The 8,463-nt window shown below is 33.4% G+C and overlaps 1 long non-coding RNA gene and 1 pseudogene across 2 annotated transcripts; one reads left to right on the plus strand and one right to left on the minus strand.

Moving 5' to 3' along the window:
- Positions 1–90: 90 nt before the first annotated feature.
- LOC114077664 lies at positions 91–8,261 on the minus strand. 2 transcript variants are annotated; one of them, XR_003579017.1, is made up of 4 exons: positions 8,151–8,261; positions 6,013–6,056; positions 1,861–1,923; positions 91–136 (listed from the first exon to the last, which is right to left on the minus strand). It is a non-coding gene; the product is annotated as an uncharacterized LOC114077664 (long non-coding RNA). The 2 variants fall into 2 exon arrangements; XR_003579016.1 differs by lacking the exon at positions 91–136 and having other exon boundaries at positions 1,841–1,910.
- On the plus strand, positions 5,122–5,512 carry LOC114077663 (annotated as a pseudogene).
- Positions 8,262–8,463: the final 202 nt, after the last annotated feature.

Raw genomic sequence — 8,463 nt, forward strand, 5'->3', positions numbered from 1 at the left:
TAGAAGATTTTCTTTGATCTCTGGCCAAGAGGGGTTACATGTAATGGTTAAAAATATATCAGGTCTTCCAAAACGCTGAACTAATGCAATTGCATCCATGTATCGTCTACGCATATCTCTTGGCCCTCCTGTAAAGCTAAGTGGGAGAAATTTGTGTTTACCTACTTGTGAAGCATCTCTTTCACCTCGTCGTAGAACGTCTAGCAACCCTCCTAATACATCTGTTCTATATAAATCCGGATTGAAAGAAGCAAAATCTAATCGTTGAGTTTCAATTTTTATCCATTGGTCAACAGTGTATTGTTGAAACAATCTTCCTGAATGTAGAATTATATTTTCATCATCTCGCATTTGAAGTTGATAACAATAATATTCACGACAGGAGACACTATTTCTTTTACGTTTTCTTTTTTGCATAACTTCAGCTTCTATATCAAGAAATCCATCAATTGTAGTCATATTTGTTAAGCTTGGTAATTGTTCATTTTCACAATATTTTTGTCTAGAAGAAGAAGCACCTAAAGGTTCAACTTTCTGAATACCACAATGCCATCTATTTTGACCATATGGAAATAACAGCGGATACTGCAATGGATCATAACAACCGTAATAATAATTTACCAATTGACTCATATTGCTATTTGTATATACACGAATATGAGGGGTGAGTGTGTAGTTTTGAGTATATTGCTCTACCCATATTCCAGCAACTTCTGATGCAGTTGGTAAGTTGTACACTCTTTGATCTAAACCAGCATCGGATTTTAGAGCAATGTAGAAGTTAGATAATTGTGGAATATTTATTAGTGACTTTAGGAATATGGAGTATGGATTAGCATTTAATATTTCCATCAGTTTTTGTACAATACCTTCATTCAGTTTGCTTGAACATTCTAATCGATTCCTCAATTCATTTTCACTGTCAAAGAAATATAATTGTAAATTTCTTCCTTTCTCAGTAGCTGGTACTAAGTCCTCTATAAAGTGATACATTTTTCCTTGAACTCGAAATGTGGATATACCTTTATATTTTTTTGCTAGTTCTTTGTCATAATTAACTCCTAGAGATGTGAATGCAAAAATGTTATTGTAAGTTTTTATATAAGTTCGAAACTGTTCAGATTCATTCGTATTTCCTAAATATAGATTTCTTAAAGTTGTCGGTGTTTGATGCGAAATAAGCCGCACAATACCATTGCCACAACAAAATGCTGGCGGCTCATACTCAAATTTGCAGTGCAGAATTTACACCGGGGAACATCTTTTAGGGTAGCGTAATTTGTTATCGGGTGGATGATTTCCATGTAATTAACTACTGTTGAACTACATCCTGCATAATGTAGTTAATTCTTAAAACTAATTTTAGTAGATAAAGATTATTTAGATTATAGCCTATCCAACTATTTTACCTCTAATAAGAGTTTCCTCATGTGTAGACAATGTGGTGGTGCTGCAGCTAGCACCGATGAAGGCGTTATTGTTGATGGCTGAGTTTGCCCGTCTGCCAGCTAGGTAGGCATCTTTCTTGTTGGATTGTGCCAGTTTATATAATTCACGCCGTCTAGCTTTTTTATCAGCATGAGCTTTTTCAGAATTCAGATGATTTCTATTACTTTTGTCTGACATTTGTAGAACTGTTATCTATCCTAAATATGATATATAAATTATATGTTTACGTTCACTTTTCTTACTCATGCATAAGACAGTTAAAAATAATTATAACAAATCAAATTACATGCATAAAACAATTCAAAGTAATTATAACAAACCAAATTATTCTTTGCAGAATTTAGTAAAAATGCAGAAAATTAATACAGAAGGCAAAAGAGAAACCGTAATAACGGGTGGAAAAGAACATACCTGTAGCGCTGAGACTGCAGTAGTAGTAATTGCAAATTTCTATCTTCACACTGCACGCAAAAACTAATTGTAAAAGGAATTTAATATTTTCAACAAGTTGTATCTATCAAATATCATCTCTAATAGTTCGTCTCAAACGTATGATATTAGTGTAGCCATATGAATATATGAAAGCTTAGACAAACAAAACAACAGACTTATTAACTTAAATACTCGAATGAAACTATTAGTATCAATTGGTAACTCATAATGGCATTGCTAGCATATTGTAGTTTGTATGCTAAAGCTCCTTTAAAAGTAGAGAGAAACTGAAAACTGATAAGAAAACTTTCATATGATTTATTTCTTAAAAAAGTAGGAGGTTTAGCTGTTGTTACACTTAGAAAAGGTAAACCGAATTCAATTATGACATCTATTACGAGCAGTTATAAAAGGTAAACTAACTCCATTTAGAAAATGTATTCATGTTTTCCAGCAAAAATACATTGGCAAAATTTTAAGTCCTAAACACAATGGCCATACTGCCTATAATATTAATACCTAAATTTTTGTGTATTTGCATTGCTGTTAAATAATCAATAAAATTCAAATCGTATATAATAATCTGAAATAATTGAAATACGTCTAAAGCTAACCGACAAGTGGCAATTTTTTTATAAACAAAATGAGAAGTAGGAACAGGTGTGGTGGATGATGTGTGTGTGTACACACTAATTAACCCCAATCAAGGCTGGAAGACTGGGTTGTAGCCATGACCATGGGAAATTCCTACTTATTGTCTCTCTTTTGGTGGGTAACTATTGAGTAAGGTTTATCTGATATGAAAGTACTGCTAACATGCAAAGTTCCTCAAAAGACTTTTTCTGCTGCTAAAATTCATCATGTTACTGTCAGTCATTCCATTTATATGCACTGATGATACTTCTCCAGAAATATTATTTAATGCAATTCTATCTCCAATATTACATACTATTTACTATACTATGATCTATAATCTATAGCTATACCTATATCCTACAACAAAATGCGAAATAATTCCTTCACTTTCTTAAACCCATCGGGAATTAGACAAAATATTGAATAGAAATGTCCTAATACTTCCTCAAAGTAAAGTTGTCATTCTGTACTAAAAACATCATCTACAAACATAATAAAGGATTTATTTAAAAAGAATTATATATATATTCCAATATGTATGCTGTTTTATTTTTTTTAGTTATGTAATTTATTAGTTATAATTATATAATCCCAAATGGACTTGCAGGTAAGGACAAAAAGTGACAGAAGTAAAATTCACATAGACAAGAATCATGTCACTCACTAAACAACACATACGTATATGACAATTACGAAAAATATTAGATAGAGAACAATTGGTGGATCCGACTTGTACCTCCTCCTAAGATGATACATAAATTTGTCATTTTCATATCATACTTATCTTCATTAATTAATTCTATCTTATGCTACAGCTAGCACCATAAGTCATAACAAAGCTTATACTGCTACTATTAGTAGAAACAAAAGATTTGAGTGTTAAACTGAACCTTTAGCAGCAACAGTTTTCAGTTAGATATTTTCTCTAACATGGTCACACAATTGGCCATCTTTTATTCTACGCGGCTACGCTACTATACAATTTAACACGGTATATATAATTTAACATGGTATAAGAGCAGATAGATAAAGCTCGCGACTGCGAGACTAAACCATCACTTATTATCAAAAAGTGTGCACATGAAAGGCATGTTGAAGACAATAACAACTAAGTAAATAACCAAGCTTTTAGAACAGAGAATAGTCCAAACATTATCAATCAAAGCTGTTAAAAAAAAGGAAGAAAATTTAAGCAAGTAAGATATAAATATTATTAAAAAACAGAATAAAACCCAAATCTGGGAATCATTATGAATGTCGTGCATGGGATTTAACTGTGTTTGAGCTTTGGTTGATCCAAAACGGGAAAATGCAAAATGAGGTTGATTTAAACCAAGAATTCGATATGGGGTTCTCAGATTTGGTGCCTTTAGTCTTATTGACATAACTATAGAAAAATATTAGCAACATGCAGCAAAATTGAATACTATCTACAATTATAGTCACCCCTGTGCCATATTCTTCAAAAGCCAAAAAAGACTTAAGCATACTGAAACAGTAGGTTTTTTACACACTAAAGAATCAAAAAATTGGTGATTCTTTCAGAAGAATTTGGAACACCCAAACAAAACTAAGGGATCCTAAGTCTCACATAATTGCTAAAGAATATCAGGTCAGAATGCGTACAGAACAGTTTGTTATTTTTTCGACATATAATTGTATTCGATGTTTCTTTTAAAGGTTTCATTATCTTCTTTTGTGCAGTAACTGAGCTGCATAAATTTGAAGCTAATATTCAGGTCTCTGGAAGTAGAGCAGCTGTTTATGGGAAGGGAAAGGCAAGGTAAGTTTATAGTTCTTGCTTGATTTCCTACTGTTCTATACAAACTATATCGCGTATTGATGTTGTTATGGATTTTCTGCTAGTCCATTCCGCAGTTCTCAGGTCAATGCAACTGATTTGCGGGGGGGAATATCATTAGTTTTGGCTAGTCTATCTGCTGAAGGAATTACTGAAATCAGTGGAACCTCCCATGCTGATAGGGGTTAGGAAAATTTGGAAATGAAACTCGAAGGTCTCGGTGCCAACGTCATAAAGACAACAACGACAACATACCCCGTGTAATTCCACCAGGTGAGGTTCGGAAAAGATAATGTCTATAACTTCTGGGTTTACTCCCGTAGGACTTACAAGTAAAGATCAAAGAGCAAGCCTGAAGAATAACTGGGGATGTTGGAACTGTGGGATTATTCATTGCATTTCGCAGTAGCCAAATGTTTCAGCTTTAGACAAGGCTCATTTGTCGATTTCTGTAATTGACATATGCCAGGAACTTCTAAATTTATCAACCACTCTGTACAAACCCTTTCAAATCACTTCCTATAAACAAAAAAATACTCGAATGTAGTAGACCGTCTAAACTACCTCACAAAGGACTCGTGCATAGCATAATCTGTCAATATAGTTCTGCTTTTATCATCTTTTGTTAGTTTATGGTGCTGAATTATTTTCTTTGAGCTAGCTCTTCTGCTGCGTATTTTGTTCCTGTATTGACTTCTCAATTATTGTTTGTTTTGGATGATTGAATGAAGTGTCCATATGTGGGATACTTTTGTGGGAAATTCACTTTTGTCATTGTAGATGAGTTGTGGAGACAAAAGAGGGTGCTAGGAGGGTCTTTGAAGCAATGCAGGTACGAACTGTTGGACTTGGAATACTATGATCAGTGGGTATTGCCGAAACGATAGTCCTAAAGAGGCCCTAATGATTTACAGGAGAATGGAAGATGATGGTGTTCATGCTGATTGTGCCACTGTGCTTTCCGTGTTGCCTGCGTGTGGGTGTCTGAAGAACTTTGAGATGGGCAGAGAGGTTCACTCACTGGTCGAACAAGTAGTTTTTTGGGACAATTTGTCTGTTTGGAAAATTGTAGTTGATATGTACATCAAGTGTGGAAGAATGGATAAAGCAAGGTCGGTTTTTGAGAAGATGATCGATAGAGATGTGGTTACTTGGACTACAATGATCCACAGTTTCATTTCAATTGGTACTTAAAATGCACTATGATTTTCTCAAAGGATGCAGCTTGAAGGTGTAAAGNTCAAAAGATGCAGCTTGAAGGTGTAAAGCCAAATACAGTAACTCTGGCATCCCTTCTGCTGCATGTGCCAGTTTGCCTCATTTGAGGCTTGGCAAATGCAGCATGGCTGGGCTATCAGGCTGGACCTTCAGGCTTCAGGTCGATGTTAATGTGGAAACTCGCCTTATTGATATGTATGCTAAATGCAATTGTTTTAGACTGATGCAAAATATTGATCGGAAAAAAATTCATACAGCAGCTCAACTAAGCAGAAACAATACACGAAAATAGCCTAAAACAGAACAAAAAAGCACAAAGTTTGAATCTTTAAACTCAGAATCAACAAAGTAACCCCAATATTAAACCAACAAAACAAATTACCAACTCACCAACTACACAGAACAAAACAGTATGAAATTAAACCCCACATCAAGTCAAATGAAGAACTCAAACCATAATAAGAAAGAGCTCATACCTTTATCGAAAAATCAGGAAAGGCCTTTGGGCTTAAAAGGGTCTCTGCAACAATGAATTCAAGAACAAGAACACGTTTTACACAGTGCAGATTTGAGTAAATTAAAAGTAAAAAATTAACTGCAGCACAAAGATTTAGGAAAAAGAACCAAAAAAGGGTCCTAAGAATCAGGATGAATCAATATGTCCCACCCATACAGATAACCCCTCCTATTATTAACACTCGGCAAGGATACCCTTCCATAACCTTTCAGGAAGAAGATTTCAAAGTCAAAAAATGGCCAGTAGATGTAAGTACACCTTGGTTGGTAAAATTTACCAATTCTATACCCAAAATGGTCTTTAAAGCTCTCTTCTTGTTATTAATCACACCTAACAACTTGGTTAGTATTTCACATATGATTTGCTGGACAAATTGCATCCATATCAATAATTGTGAATACATAATATTCTATAAAAGCAACTGTAGAATTTTAAGGATATAATACTTTATGTTTTGCTCATAAATTTGGCGTATTCACAAACAGAATTATAGATTTCTTTTAATTATAAGGAATAGTTAACTCATTGCTATGTTACAGTTATACCATATAGGTGGAATGTTTCGACACTAATTTATGTCGTTACATGTTTAGGCTTTCGCACAAAGAAAGAGCTATGGTAGTGGTTACCATGTAAGATCCCTTGTTTATGCTGTTTGTTTACATTTGTTTAACCTCCAAATGAATGTCATTGTTCCCATAATTGCTATGATTTTATCCACCAAGGTTAATCATCTTACTTTGATGATATTCGTTATGTTTGTTGGTTTAGAAATATGTGAGGGGATAAGGTTTTATGAAATATTGGCATCTTGATAGTATTTGAGTAAGTTTGCAAAGATGATAAATATGCTCAAGGAATCACTCATAGTTCAGTGATCGTTGAAGATATTAACTCTACAACTCCACAACGAATCAATACGTTTTAAATATCTTCTCATCTCTCTAATTGCATACATGTAGTATGTGAATCAAGAAGATCCTATCTTCTTTCTAGGTAATAGACAAAAAATGAAGCTTAGTCAAAAGTGTTAAAACTTTCAAGCAATATAATTATTAATCATAATTTAACAAGAACAACAATTGTGAACAAGAATCAAGTAGAAAAAGAGTACATGTTTCGTTCATCAGTTCTTTTTCATGAGAAATGAATCATGTGGAGATTGCTCAGAAATTATTGTGGACCAAAAAACAATATTAACCAACTGGGACTTCCAAAACACAAGGAAAATTGAACATCACAAAAACCCAGAAAATTAATTCAGATGGAAAAAGCCATATATGAATGGAGGAAGTTGAAAAGAGTTGATAGAAAACCCAATTAAAGCAAACCACAAAGTAAACTGCGATAGAAAAAGAACAAATTAACAGCAAATTAATAACTACATACAAGAAAAAACAACAAAAATTTACTGCATGTAAAAAAAACACAACAAAAATCTGAAACAGAAATTCAAGATAAAATATATACTCAACCAAAATTGAATTGAAACCAGGTCGATTAAAATTACAAAAACCCATAAAATTAAAAACATATCAATTAAAATTATTGAGACTTCTCTGTTCCAGAGGCATCATAAAATCCAAACTCGCCCACAAACATATCAAGTGTTCGCTGTAGGAGCATAGGAAATGCAATGCAAAGAATTGATCAAAGTCCCAGTAAGTTACCAACTGATTTTTATCCAAATTAAAATACAATCAAAATTTACTGCATGTGAAAATATATGGGTTTTTCATACATGAACAGAGTGGAAGACCAAACTAACACTACATCTCACAAAAGAAAACCAAAAGTCACTGCATGTGAAAATACATAGGTCTTTCATACATAAAGAAAAGAAGACAAGCAGAAATTTGAAAGAGGAATTCAAAACCCAAATTAAATTTGGGGTATCACATACCCAAATCAAATTTGGGTATATTCACCCACCTAAATCAATCTGAATGAGCCAACCAAAAGGATAATCCAACATCAATAACAATTCCAAACGAAAAAATAAGTGAAAATTTTACACACCCAGATCAAATTTAAAACTTGAACATCGATTGAAAGGAAGATGAAGAAAAAAGAAAGCTGAGACATGTAAAACATTACCTGGAGAAGGCTGAAGAGAGTAAACTTCCATGTGCAGTGAATCATTATAAATGAAGCATTAGGAGGAAGACATAGAGGAGGAAGACATGCATATTCATTTTATCAGAAGAAGACACGTTAGCTGAGAAAAATGAAAAGGCAAAATAGATTAACAAAGACACTACTAAAAAAAGGCCAAAAAGAGACCTAGAAATGGAGACCTCAGAAATAGGTCAATAATAAGAGATCTCATGAGGTCGCTATTTAAATTAATATCTTTTAAATTTTTTTTAATGTAGGAGAGACCTCGTGAGGTCAATTTAATGAATATATT

This window comes from Solanum pennellii, chromosome 6 (assembly GCF_001406875.1).
Source record: "Solanum pennellii chromosome 6, SPENNV200".
Lineage (NCBI taxonomy): Eukaryota > Viridiplantae > Streptophyta > Magnoliopsida > Solanales > Solanaceae > Solanum > Solanum pennellii.